We start from the raw sequence: 22,832 nt of genomic DNA, 5'->3' as shown, positions 1-22,832 counted from the left end.
CTAGAGCAGTGCCTGGAGTACAGCTGGGCTCTCCTCATCTGTTATTCTGTATCTGGCATCAGGTTTCCACAAAGCTTTAAAAATATAGTTTTTGCCTTTTTGCTTTCCTCTGATGAATCTTCCAGGTAACATTTGCATCTAGCTTTAACGTGATTTAAATGTGTATTAAACTCTTTAATGAGAAGAGGAGTATAACCAGGATTGGAATATTGGTCTAGAGACAACATTTGGAAGGTTTATTCTGATGACCTTGAACTCCACTAAACTGAGCCAGGGACCAACAATTCTTTCAACATAGAGCAGTAACAAAGTGAAAGGGGCATGTGGGGACTTGGAAGAAAAAGGCTGATTTTAGTGGAGGAATTTTCATTTTTAAACCCCACATGGCAATTGATCTCTTGTATATTCTTGTCAGGTCTTCCCTATAACGTAGTAACTATTAATATGGAATTTTACAGCTGATTGAATTATCACAGTGTTTAAACTATTAGCATTGGTCTTTGGGAAGCACTTGTTTTAGGTTGAAGATTATTTTAAGAATGTTGACTGAAACAGGGAACTGTCACTTTATAAAGTTGTTCAATGGACTTTAAGTAGTTAGACATCAGAAAAGGATTGACTTAATCTTTAAATAATCTGATTTGTTGATCGTAGTATTTCTCTTTTTTTCCTATTTTTACTTCAAAAAGGTAAATTTATTCTTTGCTTTTCATGAAACATTTAAAAAAAAATCATGTTGGTTAAGTTTAATTATTTATTTTTGTTCTGAGATTCGAAAACAATGTAAGAACATATTGAAAGCATAATTGCATTTTTATTACTTAATCTCATGTAATTCCTGGAGAAGAGTTTATTCTTTTAAAACATAAAAGAATTCACATTGGATACCACACCTTGGCCCACACCTGTAATCCCAGCAACTCTAGCGGCTGAGGCAGGAGGATCACAAGTTTAAGTCCAGCTTCAGCAGCTTAGTGAGGCCCTAAACAAATTGATGAGACCGTGTCTCAAAATTAAACAAACAAACAAACAAAAAAAGGGGGCTGGGGATGTAGCCAAGTGGTAGAGTGCTCCTAGGTTCAATCCCCAGTACCAAATATTTAAATAAATCCTGATGTGTAGTATTATGAGTTTATTTTCTAATTTTGTCAGTTTCCATATCTATAAAGCTGAACATTTGCAAAAATTATGAATTTGTTTGAGTTAAAATGGAGTAATATATGTAAAGCACCTAACCTTGTTGGTCACACATGATAGGCTCTCAGTAGTTAGTAGTGGTTTTGTCAATATTGAGTACTTAGTTAATTTGGATCTGTAGGGCAGCTTCTCGTGGTGTAACAAACCAATTCTGAATTCTACCCTCCTGTGTTTGTAACTTTCTTAGACTGAATTAACCTCTGTGAAGAATAAAGCCTGTTTGTGGGGTGGGATGGGGTGGGGTAGGAGAGGACTTACTGACTTTTGTATTCGAGTCCTTTCAGAGTTGTTATGTGTACTGGTGTGAGGAGGATTAAGCTTTGTGGCATGTTCTATATGATCATCCATCGTGACCATACTGATTTGGAATGTTGTTTTGTTACTGACTTTGAAATGTCTTGTCTTCTGTACAGAGAATGTGGCTTTGAATAAATTGCTTATTATCCTTTACAGATTTCTAGAGTGAGAGGAACTGTCAATCGGTGTAAATCCTGCCCAGCACAACACTTTCTTTCATAAACGTGGGGAGGAGGCAATAGCAAGATAAGCACTTTTTGGGGTGGAGCCAGGAGCTGTTGTGTAACTCACAGGGTACATGGTAGCACCAGCTCTGGGGGCCTGTCATGTTGGGAGTTAGGGCTGGAGGCTCACAGTGAAACCGCCTCGTTTATTGAACCTGAATGTTACTTAAAGGGCATTTAAAAAAAGAACAGCTAGCTGGCTCCCAAAAGAGAAGCAAGAAGCCATTGTGCAGTTACAGATTGTTGCTCCCGTTAGTCTTTGGTAACCATGTCTCCAGTGTGTCTCTCCTGTCCCTTCCTTTACTCACACTGATGACTGTCTCCTTGGTACCTGACTGTGGCTGGAATGGGTTTAATTCAAGTATCTGAAACCTATTGCACGATTTCTCTTGCAGATTGCCTGCCAATGCCTCAATGGTGGTGAATGTATCTAAGTGTCATTTAATGCCGATTCCAGGTGCTCAAGTTGACCCTCACTATGAATGTTAAACTCCTGTGCCCTCTGCCTCTTGTGGAAATGCCCCATCATTAACTGGTTCAGGGATGTTTTGAATTTAACAATTTTTAATGAAAAACCTCTAGAGGGACTATTTAAATCCCAATAGCTCCCCTTCTTGCAGTTTTTCTTCTCTGCTTCTCTTCTTTTTTAAAGTTCTTCTCAATGAAGCTTTTTAGAAATGTGTTTCATTTTGGTTAGTAATAATGAACATTATTCATTATCAAGAGAAGGTGAGATGTAACCTAGAGCTCGAATTTTAGCTTTGTCCCCTGTTAAAATGCATTCTTTTTTGAAGTACCACAAATGTTTATAAACATTGTCCACATTTAAATATCAGAAATTATATTAATTTTGGTAAAATTCTTGATTTTTTCCAAATAATTTTAATTTGGAACCTTGAAATATTGGAAATTGTAGGTCAAGCTTATGGAAAGGATGTGAGATTTATAATTTTCAGGTTGTTATGAAAAACCTATCTTTTATTTTATTGTAGGTTTTTCTTTATTGTTATATAAAAAGTATAGGGACTGACCCTGTTGTCCTTCTCATACTGTGTTGTTCTCATGGAAGGTTTCATTGTGATGGAAAATAGGAATTTTAAGTAGACTTCTTTTTTGGGGAGGGAGGCACCGGGGACTGAACTCAAGGGCATTCAGCCACTGGGCCCTATTTTGTGTTTTATTTAGAGACAGGGTCTCACTGAGTTGCTTGGTGCCTTGCTTTTGCTGAGGCTGGCTTTGAACTTGTGATCCTTCTGTCTCAGCCTCCCAAGCTGCTGGGATTATAGTCGTGCTCCAGTGCACCAACCTTAAGTAGACTTCTTTTTAATTCTTACTCTACGTCAATTAAGCCATAATGGTTTATTGCAAATTAATGTATATGTGAAAATATCTTACATTATTGAAAAAAAACAAAAGAAAGACAGCTTTTTTGGAGGAAACTCTTAAGACTACAGAAAAGGAGACCATGTGAGCAAGACAGGTCCATGGTTGGGTTGTGACAGCTTCCAGTCGTTCCTTCGATCACTGTTAGTTTTCTTTTGTCCTGGGACTATGTTTTGCTCATTAATAATGGTACCATTAGTCAGGGAAAAAATAGTACCATTGAAACCAAAAGCTGGTAATCAGCTTGAATTTTAGAATAATATTAGAATGAATAATGATTACCATTTATTGTCAAACTAACCAGCAAACATTGCTCCTTCAAGCCTAGAAATGCTGTTTAACCTTTTGCTCTGACAACCTGCCTCCCAGGTAAAGTGTTTTCTGTACAGAAATCAGTAATAGCTTCCCACAGTACATCTAAAGAAAAGATGTGCAGAGAGGTAGGTTTCATTATTATTATTATTTTTATGATGATGATGATACTGGTCTTGTTCACTTGCCTCTGGATACAAATAAAACACTTTAGTGGCTGTGTTAATCTTAAGTATTGTTTGTGATATGCCTAACTTAGTACCAAGATGAGACTTAGGCAACAAGAGAATTTGGATTATTTAATACTCGTACATAGTAAAACGACTTATCAAATATTCATGTGGGCACATACAGAGGCATAATTGTATTCTTGTAATGCACAATATAAATACTAATATTGTTTTGGAGAATCAGCATGGTATGCTGAAGCCATGGTTTAGAAAAATGCATTGTAGTATGTTTTTATCTGTGGGAATTACTGGCAAGTATAATCAAGATTCCAAATACTGTAGCTGTTTACTTCCCTTTTGATTTTGGCTTAAATATTTTAGGTCTTTTTTTTTTTTATAGTGACTGAACTATTATTCTTGTAATATCTATGGTAGAAATGAACCATAATTGCTTTATAGGAATTATTTTAATCATTATGTCTACTTTTATTTTAATTTATTTTTTTGTAGTTGTAGATGGACAGCATGCCTTTATTTTATTTATTTTTGTATGTGGTGCTGAGGGTTGAACCCAGTGCCTTACACATGCTAGGCAAGTGCTCTGCCACTGAGCCCCAGCCGCAGCCCTCATTATATCTGCTTTTAAAGAGATATTTAAAAAACTATGTCCTCACGCTTAGACTAGTTTAAAAACATATTTAAGATGGGTGTGGTGGCATATACCTGTAATCTCATTGACTCTGGAGGCTAAAGCAGGAGGATCAAAAGTTCCAGTCCAGCTTCAGCATCTTTTGAGACTCTTGTCTCAAGAAATAAAAAGGATGTGGCTCAGGGTAAAGAGCCCTTGGGTTCAATCCCCTGCATTTCTTCTGTCATGCTATTTCATCTGTAAATATTTTAGCATGTATTTCTAACAGACAAGGAATCCCATTTTGTGACAGATAAAGTAAAATCTTAAGAACCTATTTGAAGAATGTACTGAATTTTGGAACACTAAAATTGTATATGGGCCTTAGAGTGATATATAGGAAAAACTAGATCCTTTAAATTGGAAGAAAGCGGTTGTACCAACAAAACAAGACAAAAGGCATGGAGAAAAAGGCAAGTAATAGCTTTTAGAGTACCCACTTAGAGGGAATAGAAACTTGCATTTTTGAACAGCTGCTGTGTGTCTGCATTCCATAAAGGTCAGTAGGGGAGCAAAGCCAAGTGCATTTCCTATCACTTGAGATAGCAGTTCTGTTTCAGTACTTTTTCTTGAAGGGAAAAAAATCAAAGTGTGTACAAAGACTGCCAATCAAGATATTTCCTGCAGTGTCTTCATTGTACAGCAGTGAAGAACTGAACCTAATCCTCAGTGTTAGTGGCATGATTCAATGAGGATACCTTGACAAAAAATGTAACCACTAGAAATTATTCAATATAATTCCAAGTAAAATTGTATAATGTTTAATGTGTATTAAAAGACCTGAAAAAAGTTAACCCAGAAGTTAATTGGAATAAATAATGGCAGTCTCTAGGTATTAAAATTTTTATTACTTTCTTGGGAAATTGTTGCAATATTTGCCCAACATGTGATATATGTTAATAAATTATAACATTGAGTATACTTGCTCTTTTTCAAATACCGTTTAAGTATTTTTTTATCTTTTACACTTAATTCTCACCATAACCCTAAGAGATTCTATTATCCTTATTGCATAGATGAGGAAATGGAATCAGAGATTGAGTACTCGTGACAATTTTAGTCTCGTCTTCAGGATCTATTCATTGCTCTTTTTTGGGTATTTTTTTATACCAGGAATTGAATCCAGGGGCACTTAACCATTGAGCCACATCCCCAGAACCCCCTCTTTTTAGCTTTTATTTTGAGGGAGGGTGTCACTAAGTGCAGAAGCTGGCTTTGAACTTGTAATCCTCCTGCCTTGGCCTCCCAAACCACTGGGTTACAGGCTGTTCTTTGCTTTGAAACGTAATTTTATCTCTAACAGTTGGGAAGATACTATATGTATTGTTTTATGTTTGCTCTTATAAATATAGGAGAGTATTATGGTTGGGGTTGTAGCTCAGTGGTAGAGTGCTTGCCTAGCACATGTGAGGCACTTGGTTTGATCCTCAGCACCACATAAAAATAAATAAATAAAGATATCATGTCGATCTACAATAAAAAAAATTTTGATTTTTTTTAAAAAAATTTGAGACAGAGTTCCACTAAGTTGTTTAGGGCCTCACACCGAGTTTCTGAATCTGTCCTTGAACTTGCAATCCAGTACCAGCCTCCCAAATTGCTGGGATATCAGGTTTTGCAACTGCACCAGGCTAGTTTTTTCCAAATTAATAACATTTCATCTTATGAATATATTATGATTTTTTTCCAACTGGCCCTCTGTTTTTGTTCTTTGCATTCTGCTGCAATATTCTGTTCATAGAGATAACAGTACAGTAAACAAATCTTTGCAAATAGATTTTTATGGGCATTTCTGATTATTTTTCTAGAATTGGCTTTGGAAGTGGCATTATGGGGTAAAAAATCATAAAAATTTTGAAGTCTTTTGATACACATTGTTAGATTTCAGATGACAGATCATCATCCTTAAGTTTATAGAGAAAGTTGTTTTGGAGCAATAAATTTGGGAGATATAGGGGATCTAAACCATCAATGGGATGAATGCTTTCATAGTTTCTCTTGAGGAAGAAGTTGGGCTTCTCTAAGCTTGCTGGATGTGGTAAATTGAGGTGAAGAGGAAAGACAAATGTGGGACACTAAACTGTGATCCTGTACCTGCCTTAGGACCTTGAGCAGCTACTTTTCCCTGCCCCCCTTCTCTAACTTAAGTTTTTTTTTTTTTTTTTTAAATAGTGCTGGGGATCGAACCCAGGGCCTGTGCATGCAAGGCCGGCAGTCTACCAATTGAGCTATATCCTCAGATCCCCCCTTTTTATGGACATTATTTTATTCATTTATTTATATGCGGTGCTGAGAATGGAACCCAGTGTATAACATATGTGAGGCAAGTGCTCTACCACTGAGCCACAACCCCAGCCCTCTCTAACTTAAAATTTTGATGAAACTGGTAACCCTTTTATTTCAAGTTGTTCTATAAAAACATAAAATATGCCTATCAAATTTGCATGAATATTTTTTTGTTTTTGTTCTTACTGGAAGTTAAAATCATAACTAGGTAGAGCAATTTCCATTGTATAATTTTTAAGCTATAGATATGAAAGGTGTAACATTGAATAGAGACCATAATGATGCTTGAAAGTGTTTTTGATGTTGCATTTTTTAACGAAAATAATTTTTTAATGCGTAACATGTTCTCCTTTTGTAAAAAGCAAGAACTGAAAATTTTTGGTTAATTGATAATTTCTGTTAATAGTTAAGCTTTTACTGTGTTTCTCTTGAGCATATCTTCTTTCAGAGATTTTAGGGGAGACTTTTGCAAAGACTAACTGTAGGCTTGGGTGGGGAGAGGGATGTTTTGGCTTAAGGGAGCCCAGAGAATAAATGAAATCAGAAAGTCCCTTATATGAAGCTATGGAAGACATTAGGATCGATTATTCTGGAAAGCCCAAGATCAATAAAGGGTAATCTGATAACCTGGAAATTCATGAGAGGTACAAATGGAATAAATAAGCATTCTCATTGAATTTGAGGGCTCTAAGTAGTTACAAGAGCAAAAAAGAAGTACTGCCCTTCACGATGAATAGTAAAATTGTGAAACTATCTCCTATAAACAGTAGGATTGGAAAGGAAGTATAAAGAGGATTTTAGTCAGAGTTTTAATCCATAATTAGTGGTTAGGTTACAAAGGCTCCAAACTGTGTAAAATTAGATAAGTGTGCATTTTGGGATGACAAGTCTTCATTTTTTTCAGATTTGCAAAGAAATAACTTTAAAAAGCTTGAACTCCCACTTTAAGTGAATTCCAACGCTAGGGATTTTTGTTTTATTCACTCTTTTGTCCCTGGTTGTTGGCAGTTAGTTCTGTCCATAAATATTGGTTGAGTGTATGATTTCTGTTAATTTATGTGAGGAATAGTTATAGTAATGGATTTTTAGAAGTTAGGGGTAGAATTATATTCCAGAGATATGGACTCGCAGTGCATTCCATATTGATGTCTTACTGGGCTACTATGTAGAGTGGAGAGCATTTGTATGATCATTTTTGGTCAAATTCCATGTTTTCCCCCTGTGCCAAAATAGAAATACAATAAGAAATTATTCTAAAAAATATGTATTCATTCACTCGTATATAAGAAAGTTTGTACTCTGGTGTTATTTTCATTTAATTCAGTAATGAAACCTTCAAGGAAAACTTTCCCTTAAAATTGTGAATGGAAAATTTGCTGGTTGTTTCCCTAGATCAAGTTGTATGACAGTAACTGCTGTTCTGACTCAAAGTGTGAAATCAACAAAATGTTGAAAAATTTACCTACAGAGAACATTGCTTTATCAGCAGGAGATTTGGATTTTTGCAGTGAAGCCCAATTATTCTAGCTCAATATCATTATACAGCATTTTTTTAGCAGGTCATGTAATCTGTGATTGCACTAGTATGTTTCCATACTTCTTAAAAAGAATGGCTGAGAGAAGCTTAAAAATATAAAGCTGTTTAAAAATCATAAAAGTTTAAAGATTATAAAGATTATAGCTTTTCTAAAATGATCAGAGAAAAAGTGAATTGTTTAAAGATTAAAGTGTGATACTACCACTGTTATGAATCATGGGTGTTCTTTGGTAATTATAGGGATGACCATGAATTATTTAATTTAATGATTTTTGCCAATCACATTTAAAATATATTTGAATAATGACTTACTATCAACCCTTGATTATTCATGAGTAGATTTTTAATGTTTTGTACAATCCTTGGTAGATTAAAAAATTACTGTCTTTTCTGTTTTCCATAATTATTTTGGTATTATATAGGAGCACTGATTATTTTAAATGCATATGAAAACTATAGCATCCTTACTCTCAAAGGCTGTCAGAATATTTACATTATCTTACTTTTCTGCATCATTTTAAAAGGCCTCCCAAGAGTCCCACATTAATTTAAAAGAAGAGCAGGAATCGGCCTTTATAGATGTCATGTCTTGCAGTGTAGTTTCTCTCTTTGGTTGAAAATATGATGAATTTTTAGGTCACCACATATTCTGGTATTGAAAGTATAATACAAAATACATTTGAAGTCAAATTTAGAGCTTCGAGCTGGAATCTTTGATGTAATTTTCCCTTGTCTTCTTACCCAGTGGGGTAGTCCTTTCTGTGACATGCTACAGGAATGGTAGCATTCCTGATAGCCTTTGCCTAAAAACTCTGAGCAGGGATTCCAGCCCTTTAAGAAGTTGACTTTGTATTAATTACATAATAATTGAGTCATTCTTTATTGCTGAGCTCAAATCTACGTTGTGCTAGGCACCAGAACTTCCTTGCTGTCCTCTTCTAATTATGAAGTATTCCAAGCATACAGACAGGTATCAAGAACACTTTAATGAACATCACTGAAATTCATTCACTCTTAACTTTTGGTGCTTCTTCAGTTATTATGTACTCTGTTATATCAGAAGTTCATGGAATCAGATGTCTTAGAAAAATTAAGATAATTAAATTTGCAGCATTATTGTTTGTTTAAAAAATTATTTTCAAAAAGGAAATGAAGTTAATGTATTACTTGAATACCCATTCAATTTTCTCTTTTACACTTTTTGGACTAAAGTGAAGCAAGGCTGTCCCTGGAGGGCCTTATTTGCCCTTAGGTTCTTCCAGGCACCAGAGCTGAGCTGCTGTTCTTTATTTTTATTACACATGGAAGTGTCTAGATTTGTATTCCCACTGCAGGTGAAAAGTCTTGCCCTTCAAATCATCCGTTATTTGGCTATTTACAATCTTCTTTTTAGTATTGTCAAATACCAGCTGACCTCCTTGTTTATTTGACCTTTTTCTTAAATTAGAAATCACAGCATTTGATCACGTAAACAGCAGACCACATACAGTTAACCTAACCTCTCTGACCTTCACTATCTCAAAAGTAGTATTATAAAAGTGATGGTAACAATTACTTTTCTTTTAGATAAAATGTTCTCCAAATCAGTCAAGTGAAATGAAAATTCCTTGTTAAATAATGTGCATGTAGACAAGATGAAAAAGTGATTAGTATGCAAGAAAGCTGTCCCAAACCAACCAACCAAACAAAACAGCCCTCAAAACAAATAAAAACTCTTCAAAACCTAGCCTTGCCAGAAATTACTATAACCTCTAAAGGAACTAGAGAAATATGATTCAAAGTTTTTTTTCAGTGTAACCAAAAGACATTTTTTTTTAAAAGCTGAAAATAGGAAGGCTGCATATTTACTGAAGAAGTATTGAAAAATTCTGAGAGGATGTAGAGAAAAATAAACACTTTTATATTGTTGGTGGTGTTAATTGTAAATTTTTGGTATAATCACTATGGAAATCTGTATGGAGGTTCCTCAAAAGACTAGGTATGGCTGGCGTAGTGGCTCATGCCTATAATCCCAGTGATTTAGGAGGCAGACGTAGGAGGATTGTGAGTTTAAAGCCAGTCTCAGCAATGGTGAGGTGGTAAACAACTCAGTGAGACCTGTCTTCAAATAAAATACAAAATAGGGCTGGGGATGTGGCTCAGTGGTTGAGTGCCCCTGAGTTCAATCCCCAGTACCAAAAAAAAAAAAAAAAAAAAAAAAATACTAGTCATGGAATTACCATATGATCCAGCTATACCACTACTTGGTATTTATCCTACAGAATTAAATCATCATACTATAGTGATACATGCACACCCCTGTTTATAGCAGCACAGTTCACAGTAGCAAACTATGGAACCAGTCTAGGTGTCCATCAACAGATACATGGATAAAGAAAATATGTGGTATATGTACACAATGGAGTTTTATTTAACCATTAAGAAAAATGAAATTATCATTTACAAGAAAATGGATAGAACTAGAGACCATTATGTTAAGTGAAATAAGCCAGACTCAGAAAGTCAAGCGTCATATGTTTTCTCTCATATGTGGAAGTTAGGAAAAAGGAAAAGAAATTGGGGTTGGGGATCTCATGAAAATCAAAGGGAGATAAGTAGAATAGAGGAAAGGGACCGGGTCCAGAAGCAGGAGAGAAGGGGAAAGTGCTGGAGAATGATGTTGGCCAAATTATATTGTTATATTGTGTGCATGTAGAATCATGTAATACTGAGCCCACTATTATGTACAACTGTAATGCAAAGTGCAAATGAATTTGTGTTTTGCTATGTTCACCAGATTTTTGGCTTTAAAAATTTGACCTTAGTCATGATTAGTTATCCAGTCCTCTGGGTACACAGGCTATATTACATTTTTATAACTGGACTGAATGAATTTCAGATTAAGAATTTTAAGTACAAAGTTAATATTTCAGAGAGCTAACTCCTTCTGTTACGAACAAAAGAGACGACACTGGTTATGATTTTAAATGAGGGTTCTTTGAGGGCTGATGCTGTAGCTCAGTTGAAGAGCACTTGCCTAGCATGTGAGAGATCCTGGATTTCATACCCATTACTGCAAAAAAAAAAAAAATCGGTCTTCAGCCAGGCATGATAGCACCCGACTGTAATCCCAACAACACAAGAGGCTGAGGCAGGAGGATCACAAGTTACAGGCCAGCCTCAATATAGGGAGTCCCTGTCTCAAATTAAAAAGGGCTGGAGAAGTAGTTCAGTGGTAGAGTGCCTCTGGGTTCAATACTCGGTACTATATAAATAAGTAAATAAAGACTAATTTGAGTCTTACTTAACTATTGGAAAAATGTCGAGACCTTTAATGATAGTAAAATGGTAGTGAAACATGAATGTGCATGAATACATGTGAATCTTTATAAATTGTAAAGAACAATTCCATTGGTTTTATTCTTAATAGCCATCAAAATAGTTGCAGGTCTGTATAGTAGTTCACAGTCCATGATCCCCTCAGAGTTACTATAATTATAGACTTTGAAAAATGTATATCCCAACCTTTATCTGTAAATGGGATAAATAGTAGACGTGTGTGTGTGCGTGTGTATGTATGTATGAACAATTTTTTTTGCAAATCTATATTTATTTTAGTGAATAGAATAATAACGGTGTTAAAATGTTACTGAATTAAGGCATTGGTATATGGATTCAATCATTAGCTAGTAAGCATTACTTATTACAAAGGAAAAAGGGAGGAAGAAAACTATAGATTAGAAGAGATTGAAGGGAGACAGTTACCATTGCCTCTATGGGTTTCCTTTAGATTTGGGTTAGAAACTATTAAAAAGTCATTTATAAGACTGGTGTGACTCAGAGGCTGAGTCAAGAGGATCACAAGTTTGAGGTCAGCCTGGGCCACTTAGCAAGACCCTGCCTCAAAATCAAAAATACAAAGGGCCGAGGATGTAGCTCAATGGTAGAGCATCACTGGGTTCAGTCACCAGTGGGGAGGCTAAGGATGAGTGAAAGATATTTGGGAAAATTTGACCACTGACTGGTAGTTGATGTTATAAAATAATTATTATTAATATACTGTAGGTATTAAAATGGGATTGGCTTATGTTGAAAAAGTAAATCTTTATTTTTGACACATACTGAATTTTCTACATGTGTCTGAAATTTGCTTTGGGATAATCCAGAGTGTGTGGTATGAAAAGATAAATAAAGATATAAAAGAAACATGATATTCTGAGTTACTTGTTGAATCTGGAACTAATGGGATAGGGGTTCATGATACCAGACAATAATTTTGCATTAGTTTGGAATTTTTTCATAGTAAAAACTGAGAGAAAATATAATGCCGTGTTATTGAATGAGGATGACTGCAGCACCAGGTAACTAATACAAAAGAATGCATACGACTAACACAAATAATATGCACTTATTACAAACATAGCTGATGTGTAAATATGGTGTTTTGTTTTTCTTTAGAGCTGAAGCCATTCATTTGAGTCTTGGATGATTCACATCTAAATGCTTCATTCTCAAAACTGCTCAAGTCACACAGTCAGAATTAGATGATCCACATTACCACCAAGAAATTACTGTCTTCAGTGACACAGACGGTAAGATTATACTAAATATTCTAAAGGCTAAATAGTGACTAAGGTCTAAAAAGGTTTTTGAATGTTGTATTATGGCTTCCAGTTTCAATTATAATTCCTTGATCCCCTTGAAACTTGTGTTAGTCTGAGATAATTGACTTATTAAGAGAAAAGGTTTGTTTTGGCTCAGAATTTGGGAAGTTCTATCTATGAACGATTGGCCCCATTGTTTTGGGCCTGTTGTGTGGCAACATATGGTGGGAGTGTGTGGTGGAGTCAAACTACTCATTTCATGGTGTGGAAGCAGGAGAGGAGGGGACTGGAGTCCCACAATCCCCTTCAAGAACAAACGCCCAACGGCTTCCTTCCATGAGGCCCCACTTCTCAAACACTCTACCACTTCCCAATAGTGCCCAAGTCGGGGCCAGTCCTTTAACACATGGATCTTTGGGAGACATTCAACATCAGATCCACAGCAAGTTCAAAGTTATGATGATTACCTAGCATGCTTAGAAATAGCAACCATAAACAAGATTTCATGTCATTTTCTCCTCAGAGATTCAGCAGCAGCAGGTACAGTGTTGTACTGGAATGCTCCACATCTCAGGGTGGGTTCTTAGGAAGCTGGTGCTAAAAAACAGTGTAGCTTGCAGGATGTTTATTAGGATTCGACACCTATGGAGAGGAGGGTGAGATAGGGAGCAGATTGGACAGAGGAAACAGAACTCCAGTGAAGGCTCAACGAAGTCTGGGCCGACCCTACAGGCAGTATTATAGCTGGGAGACTTGGTTTTCCTTCTTAGAGATGGAAATGCATCTCAGTGCCTTGGTTATCTTGCACAGATCATCATAAAAGCTGCATAGCAAGTATTTGTTGAGTAAAGAAAGTCGAATAAAAGTGTGTGGTCTATTGTATAACACCTTATGCTTTCCCCTTTACCTCAACCCCTCCTTTCAGCAGTTGAAAGTGCCGTTGAGAACATTGAGGTTCACAGCCACACAGCTGGTTGTGCTGTGTATCATGAACAACACCAAGGTGGCTTCCCCTCTGTGATTAACGTGTGTTGTATACCACTGTATTTCTGGGCTCTGTAGATAAGACCTGCACAGGACCTCAGGCAAACAACAGACTGACGCTATATGGAACATGAGGCCATGTTCAGAGAGAGAAAGATAGAGCAAGTGACTGTGTTTGGAAACATAGGGATAACTTTCAGGAGCAGTAAGACACAGTTTGTGGTTCCCACCAGTTTTTTTCCACCTTTTGGGAAATGGGTTGATTGGATATTAATTGTGATCCTTCTAGGCTCAGGGGTTAAGAGAATGTGCTTCTTAGAAGCAAGCATTTTTTAAAAGTTTAGTGTTTTTTCCCTTGTAAGAGTCCTCTGCTTTAGGGTGAGAAATTTCTTTTAGTTGATTTCCTTGTTTTTTACCTCTGCAGAATTTGCATTAATCTGCCTATTGTTTTGATGCTTGATTATAAATGAACTTCAGATAACATCTTTTGAGTGAATAAAGTAAGGAATAGTCAACCTCATAAGTAATGTGGTAGAAGATAGGATGAAAGATTAAGTAATTCAGAACCAGACATTGACTTGTTTTTCTATTACAACCATTTTCCCCAATACCCCTAGAGATCATTTTTGCTTCATCTTTAGAAATATGATGTAAATACTTAATGTGTATTGGAAGAATGAGACTGTGAATGTGTTTTCACTAAGTGAATCTGATTTTTCAATTATTATTAAAAATGTGTGTCTTTCGAAGTTACAAATGTGATTACTTAGGGCGTTCCTTCCTTCTCAATTCCCTTTGTTTCTTTATTTCCTTCTTGTTCTCTTGGCACCCCCACCAGAGGGCAGGCAAAGGAAGGGATAGAAACAGATATTGACTTTAAGTTTTCAAAATCTTTTACAGGTACCCTTTCACTGGTCTCTTTTGTCATAGTTCTGTATTCCATTAAGGCAGTAGGATGAGCTACTTTCGCTATTTTAAAATATTAAGTAGAATGCTCAATTATTTTGAAAATATATGTTACTGGTTACTGTGTTTATTGATTTTAAATATTTATACTTCAGATTATTCAAATTTATGTTCTTGGAGCCATCTGTTTGAAATTATGAGTTAAATTTTGGTAATTCATGCCAGAATTTCTACTATTACAACTGATAAGTCAATTTGATCTTAATAAGGAAAGTCTTTTTTGAGTGTGCATTTAAAAGTACATCAGAATTTTCATAATACACTGTAAAGTTGTCAGTGATTCCTTTTCACGTATTGTGGAAGTTGTTGTTCCCAAGGTCTATAACTGAATTTTTACAATGATAAGGATTATATGTTTTTAATGCAAGTAACTATTGAAGTGTAAAAGACACACCTCAGACCAAAGTAAATTTGTCTTTACCATTATCCTAGTGAAGTCTAAATGTTAAAATGGATAGATATGAAATACTTTATGGTCTCAGTATTGCTGTTAACACCCATCACACAAGTATGTGTATATAGTCTGTTTGGTTTGTTATCAGCATGAACAGTCAATGTCCTAAAAATCAGCTTCCCAACAGCTGGCAGTTGACCTGCTGAGTTTTAGCACCGCCTAAATTCACATGACATTTCTTTGCTCTTTGACACAAATTGTGTCACTTAACTTCTCATCAAGGAAGTATATAGGCACCTTTTCTGTGTGCCTGTGACAGGGTCTAGTAATGTAGAAAAAGCTTAAAATGGATTTTTTAAAGAGAGTTGTTCCTCCCATTCTTTCTGGAGACATGGTTTTGGATACTAGAGATAGCATTCAGGAAAGTTCCCCAAAATTACTAAAGATGAGACGTCTCAGTTCGCTTTCATCAGAGAAGACAGTAGAGGAGCAAGATGGGAGCAATTTTTGTCACAGTCATTATGACAGATACCAACATCAGCAACTAGGTAAAGTAAAAATGCACTGCTTTCTATCCTCTCAAAAAAGGATTTTAGGAAAGTAAAATTATTTTACAAGTATGAATTCTAGTGATCCTGAATCTTTATTTGAAAAATCATGTTTAAACATTAAAAATGTTTAATAAAGTAGCTATATAGTTGGCCTAAATTTTTTAATATTGAAATTTTTGCTTTGAGTTTAGAGGGAGACGTTTTTATGCTATAAAAAATTAAGATAAAACCATTAATAAAGTTGACAGTTTTGATCTTTGGAAAATATTTTGATGGTGATATATTTTAAAATATTATTGTTAAAACCTTTAGGATATGTAAGTAAAAAACTAAGACACTGAGTTTTTATCTATCATCATAGAAGCAACTTAAATTTTGTTTAAAAAGTAGGTCCCACTGTTTAGTCTTAAAAACAGTGAGTATTTGGTGTGAGTATTACAGTTTTTTAGGGGCAAGTGTTGTAACTCGGTGGTAGAGCACTTGTGTAGCATGAACCAGGGCCTGGGTTTCATTCCCAGCCCTGGGTGCGGGGGAAGTCTTTGAATGTAAGATGATTACTTTGTATTGTAGTACTTTTGTTACAAAAATCAATTCTGCACATAGTAACCAACAAATGGGAAAAATTATTTTGTTTTAAAATTTCTGATTAAAATTGTATAAACAATTTTAATAAATAATAATATAAAATATTTAAATAATAATATAATATATTCTTGTGAACTTTTATATTTTAGGGAGTAAATAGCTATTTGTATAAATTAATGTAATATTTATTAGAAGTAAACCATCTGCAAGTTTGATATATATTATAGCTGTTTTCTATGCATATTTAAAAATGCACACAGTTTAAATATGCACATATTTTTAAACATGCATATACACATTTTTACTAGTAGAATCTAAATGAGATTTACTCTCCAAATGGTTCTGATACATTCTTTTTTTCAGTTAGTACATCATAAACATCTTTCTGTCTTATTTGAAGTGTGTTCCATTGTGTGACACAACGATTTGTCCAGCCACTCTTTCATTCGTGAACATTTAGAATGACTAAATTTTAGCTATTAAAATAATTATTATTAAAATAATAATTATTAATAATAATTAGAGTTTTGTGTTCAACAGTGTATATGTGTGTAAGCAAAAATATGAATGTATTAATATGTACAGTTAAAAAGTCATTAAAGAGTTACTTTTCCTTTCACTTTCAGTCTTGAATCATTTGCTTTTGCTATAACAACAACACTGCTGTTATAAACACCCTATATGATTGGACTTTGTTTAAATGTAATATGCCATTTATGAGGCTCCTTTTATATCTGAACTTGATCTGGTATTTTTAAAAACTATCTTACACTCTTTGGAATAAAGCATACATGTTACCAAGCATAGTTAGATTTTGTAATTTATATTAATTTGTAAATAAGGGTTCAATTTGGTGATTAACATTTTTTCATAACATATGTTCTTTTAGAAATCATGGTCAAAACTAAGCAAAATAATGGAGTACTGAAGAATTTCCTGTCTGTCGAAATTTCTGAGGCTGCAGGTACTTTGTGGAGTACCCTTGCCCAATTTTTGTTTCTTCAAAAGTAAAATTCAAATTTGGGAATGACTCTGAAAGTTAAAGAATTTCTTGGGTAGTTTATATACAAAGGTTTGGTTTTAAAATGTCTGTTCCAAGCCAGGCTTGATGGCACACATCTGTAATCCCAGCAGCTTGGGAGGCTGAGGCAGGAGGATCACAAGTTCAAAGCCGCCATCAGCAAAAGTGAGGCACTAAGCAACTCAGTGAGACCGTGTCTCTAAATAAAATACAAAATAGGGCTGGGATGTGGCTCAGTGGTTGAGTACCCTTGATTTCAATCCCTGCCATCCCCACCCCCTGCCATGAAAAGGATAAAGGTCTGGTCCTTAAATTTCAGTTTACTGATGACAGTCCTCTGTCAAATCTCAACATTTGATACTAAATATCTATCACATAGACTAGAACCTACATGGATCCCCCGGTAAACAAGAAGGTTCACTTATGCTGAGATGCAGGAACTTGTAAGTACTGGTGGTTCTGGGATAGAGAAAATGTAGTAGTTTAGCTAGAACTCATGAAAATATAACTGGTTTAGCTCACTTAAGGGGTGTTCTAGTTTTGTCCATTTAATGAAAGGTGACATTAAGATTGTGGAGGGATTTCAGGTGAACAATGCAAAAGAAAAAAAGAAGGAAGCTATTTTAGAGAAAAACTGGCATGTAATCTCATACCTTTGTACTGGAATCAGTTTGTTTCCAATTTCTTCAATTGTTCCATATTTTAAAAGATTTTTCTAAGGCATATTAGATAAGATCGTATGATGGATGGACAATTATACTTTTGTGAGAGGATCATTTGAGTATAAGTCCAGCTTAGAAAACATAGAAACCCACTATATATTTTTAACTGTAAAATTGTTTATGGTCAATTATGATTTCTTTAACAAAAATATATGTAGAATTGATGTATTTTCAGTGGGTCAATATTTGGAAGAACTTTTTTTCTTTGCTTTTGATAAATGTTTTCATTTTTGAACTTTCTTTAAATGTCAAGTAGCCTAATATTTAAACATTTTTATAGACATTCTCAAACACTTCACTGGGTTTACCAATATCATTTGTTTTCTCTGGAAAAACAGATTAGCAAATGCTTGCTGCAGACTGTTGAATTCCCTTGCCACCATTTCTGCTCCCAACAGGCCAAGTTGTGGGCTTCCTGAGAGTTGGTTGTATTTTTAATCTAACCTGTTTATGCCAATTATGCCTGCTATTGTGATTATTTAACTTAATTACATATTGTATAATTTGGCAAAATATGAGATTAAAAAGAAAGGATTGTTTTGGGTTGTTTTAGTGTAAGCAAAGTGTGTGCTTTGGTCAGATTCCATAAAGAAGAACTCCTAAAGTAAATTTGTGTTTGAATTAAATGTAGGCCAGTGAAGTGTGTGCAAGGTTGGAAGGATTTTGCCCTTGGATACCTTCTGCAACTTGAAATCATAGTTGATGTATGTGGGTTTGGTTTTAGGCAAGGAAGACAATGGTATAATCAGCAAATCCATCTCAAAGGACGATGCCATAGTACTTTATCCAAGAGCTGTGAATTAAACATGAATTTTATATTTGATGTTAAAATAAAACCTTAATGGACCTCTTGATCCTTTTCTTCTAATTCCTACTTGAATGGAGCTTTTAAATTAAATGGTTAGCCAAGAGTTGGACTTTAGACTAAAAGTACCCTACTGTGTATAGGGTATAATATTGCAATATTGTTAAAGAAGTAAATCATTTATCTGCCATACCTACTTCCTTAATAAGAAAAGGGTGTCAGAATGATCACATAGCATGTGCTGTAACCTTATCTTATTCACGAGAGACTTAAACTTATAGTTTTTGTATAGAGTCCTAATTGTGTGATCAAAGACTGATTTCAGGGGATGGAAGTGTAACTCAGTGGTAGAGGGCTTGCCTAGTGTGCACGAGGCCCTGGGTTTGATATACAGCACCAGAAACGAGACAACAGAAAAAGGGATTTAATTGGTAAGTATTATTAGAATTGGAACAAATAGTTTTTATTTTCAGACTTAATATTTGGTAGGAAGAAAATGCCCTTTACTGATTTCAGAATGTGCTGCTATGTTTTTGATTATTGAAGAACAGTGAATGATAGGTAGAGTCAGAGCCTAAAAATCAGGCAGTGTGTGTTTCTGCAGGCTTCTGTTGTGACAGCTGCAGAATCCTTATATCTCCAGAATAGGGTTATTTTTATTCTGATAGAATCAATCTTAATTTTGTTTTTATTCATTGGAGTCAAGCATAAGTGTTAATGTGATAAAAATATAACATTGACTCTTATAGTCCACCAAGAGCAGAGCCAGTAATAAAGTATATATCAACATTAGAAATGGAAGAAACATAAGCACCTTATATAGTCTAGATACTGTTATCTTGTTTTATTTTACCAAGAAGCGAGATTATTTCATTTGTCTACCTATTTAGCACATATCTGTTCCCTTTCCCTGGTCAAATTAGAATGGAAGCTAAGCATGGAATTGCTTTGCTTGATGTGTTCCAAGGCTTAGGACATAATAGTTATGCAATAAATACTGGGTAAATGTCTGAATATTACCCACCTAAATCTTCTTAGACAACCCTGTGACACAAATTATTATCTAAGATTTTAGAAATTCATCGAGGCTTAAGGAAGTTATTTGAGTTTTTTCCTGTTCTATCTCATTGCAGTGTTGTTTGATGCTTTTGAATCTTTATCTTTTTTAAAATTCTAGTATATCTGTAGTTTTCTTAAAGAACATATATCTTTTTGGTTACTTTCATTTTATATAAGAAACATATTTCAATAGGAAAAAACCTTTTAATTCCAGGGAGGAATAAAAATGTAGAACTTGTTTGAAACCTCCAAATGCCTTTTTATTGTATTTTATTGTATTTTACTTTTTTTAATGTTTATTTTTTAGCTTTAGATGGACACAGTATCTTTATTTACAATTATGTGGTGCTGAGGATTGAACCCAGTGCCTCGTGCATGCTAGGCGAGCACTCTACCACTGAGCCACAACCCAGCCCCTTTTTATTGTATTTTAAAAACTGCTATCTATATTTGACTATTAATTAAAGGAGAATACTCAGTTACTAAATGGATTTTCGTAACAAGTGGTCTTTTCAGTTTTGTTTCTGTAGAACTATTGCTTTCAGTGGTTAAATTATCTAGATCCAGAATAACAAGTTTTTTATTTGATACCCCTGATATTGGGTATCAAACAGGAAGAGCATGGCAGGCTATTTTCTTTTTAGAAGATGACCAAATGGGTAAAGAGTGACTTAAATCTTCATTGAAGACCAGTCTATTAACAGGGAGTGTAGAGTGTCCTTGGGAGAAAATTGAGATGAGGGCTCCTTCTAACACTTGAGATGCTCATGGTGTTGGCAAACTGAAGGAGATGGAGAAGTGTTTGAATTCTGATGTAGTAGAAAGATTGTTGGTTAGGGCAATGTCAAAGCAGAACCCGAGTTCCAAATAATGACCACCAGTCTGCTCTGGAACTTTGAGTACTGTATCCTCACTGTGGAAATGTGTGAAGGAGTTGTTCTTGCTCATACAAATGGGACTCGGATTTGTTGGGCTTTTAAGGTCACGACGTGAAACAGGTTTCATTAAAAGAAGATCTCTGGAGTACTTCTCAAGCCTTAAGTCACTGGTAGATACAGGTGAAGCCTTGCCAGGTGGTTGTATTCATGCATTCTCTGGATCTAGTGAGAATTCTCATGATAAAGGAGGGATATTGGGAAGACCTACAGGTGTGATGGGGGAATGAATGACAGTGAAGTGTTGAGAAACTGAACAGAGTGGGACTTCAGTCCAGGACAAGATGAGCTCCACCTGTGACTGGTTGCTGTATATCTGGAACAGCCTGCTCAATCTCTTTAGGCTGGTCAATATCACCTATCAAGTATAATAATATCTTCTTCCCAGCATTGTTTTTAAGGTTATAAAAAAATGATAACAAAATGGACCCATTGTTTGAGAAATTGGGGCTGAAATTAACTATAAAACATTTTGGGTTGTTGATTTAGAGGAAGAAGAATCACTTTAATTAAAAATTTATCCTAGACATGGATGCAGTTGCACATACCTGTAAACCCAGCGACTTAGGAGGTTGAGATGGGAGGATCGCAAGTTCAAGGCTAGTCTCAGCAATTTAGCAACGTCCTAAGCAGCTTAGTGAGACCTTGTCTCAAATTAAAAATAAAAAGGACTAGGGATTGTAGTTCAGTGGTGTAGTCCCTGAGTTCAATCTCCAATATCCTCCCCACTGCAAAACAAACAAACAAGCAACAACAACAACAACAACAAAAACCTTGGAGCATTCTATCATAGACAACATTCTATGAATTTGAATCTAGGTCTTTTCTTGTGCCTACTTCCAAAATTTTTATTATGCAGCATATATGGGAGTTCATGGGGCTTGAATAGCTGGGCCCTTCCTTCTCTGTTCACAATGTATTCCCTTCAAAATAGCTACTGTCAAATGATTGTATGATTCAGATAGAAAAGTTTTCAGTTAGTGCATCAGTATTACTTTAGTAGTTTCTCTTGCCTGTTTTTGCAGTTAGCCTACTCTTAAAAAAAGGTTCTTTTTAGATTGCCTTTTCAGGTTTACTTGATATTTATCTTTTAAAAATTGAGGCAGTTAGCTATGGTTGGAGTCAGAAACAGGGTCTTTTATTTATTTGGCTTTTAGAAAGACCTTAATGGAAGTAAAGATGGAGTTGTTTCCCATTTGAAGGGACCTGTTATAGGTTCTCTGTCCCATTTACTTTGTCATTTCTGAGTCCCAGATCTTGTGTTTAACCAGTGTTGTCTGGTGTGGTGACACTGGCTGTTAAAATACCTTCATGCACCACTTGACAATATTGTGGTTAATGGGTGACTGCACAAATGGCGGTGGTCCCATAAGATCATATCACCTAATGATGTCACAGCCGTCTTGGTTTGTATAAGTACACTCTGTGATGTTTGCCTAAGGACAAAATCACCTAACAACATGTTTCTCAAAATGTTTCCCTGTGGTTAAGCAACGCATGGTTGTATTACAGTTCCTTACATCAGTTGCTCTTTAGCTTCTGCTCCAGATCTCCTCCCTGATGAATCCTTCTGCTTCTACCCAGAACCTCTTGCGTGGGGCAAATGTTATCTAGGATCCCACTCCACTCTGAGGCTCAGTAACCATACCTTCCTGGTAAATGGCTATTTTGATGGTCACCTCTGCTTCTTCCTTACCTAAGAAGCAAAAAAGAAGGAAATACTGAATTTAAGGTAAGCACTAGAATTGTGGTTCAGTGGCAGAGCGCTTGCCTCGCACATGTGAGGCCCTGGGTTTGATCCTCAGCCCCACATAAAAATAAATAAACAAAATAAAGATATTGAAAAAAAAATTAAATCTTAAAAAAATACTGAATTTAAGGTAAAATAATTTTAAATGGGAACAAAAAATAAATATTAAATAAACCAATATTAGTTAGAACATTCTGAAAAAAATACAGTAAAAGTATAAGAAGTTGAATAAGACAATAAAAATATCCATGCCAGGAAATACTTGCCAGGTGTGGTGGCTCACTCCTGTAGTCCTGCTCAGGCAGCTCAGGCATCAGGATTGCTTCAGCCCACAAACTGAGGCTAACATGGGCAATACAGTGAGACCCCTTGTCAAAAGAAAA

The 22,832-nt window shown here is 35.3% G+C and overlaps 1 protein-coding gene across 9 annotated transcripts in view; it reads left to right on the top strand.

Moving 5' to 3' along the window:
- FRYL (FRY like transcription coactivator) overlaps window positions 1-22,832 on the top strand; it is a 247,605-nt gene that overhangs the window by 53,410 nt on the left and 171,363 nt on the right. For all 9 annotated transcript variants that reach the window (XM_081303036.1, XM_081303038.1, XM_081303041.1 and 6 more), the window contains exon 3: window positions 12,532-12,665. The gene's annotated coding sequence lies outside the window, so the exon portion shown is untranslated. The remainder of the gene's footprint in view (window positions 1-12,531; window positions 12,666-22,832) is intronic.

Source organism: Spermophilus citellus, assembly GCF_964194105.1.
Source record: "Spermophilus citellus genome assembly, chromosome: 8".
In the NCBI taxonomy this organism is placed as follows: domain Eukaryota; kingdom Metazoa; phylum Chordata; class Mammalia; order Rodentia; family Sciuridae; genus Spermophilus; species Spermophilus citellus.
The sequence above is the reverse complement of the archived record's forward strand: the minus strand, read 5'-3'. Positions and strand labels throughout refer to the sequence as shown.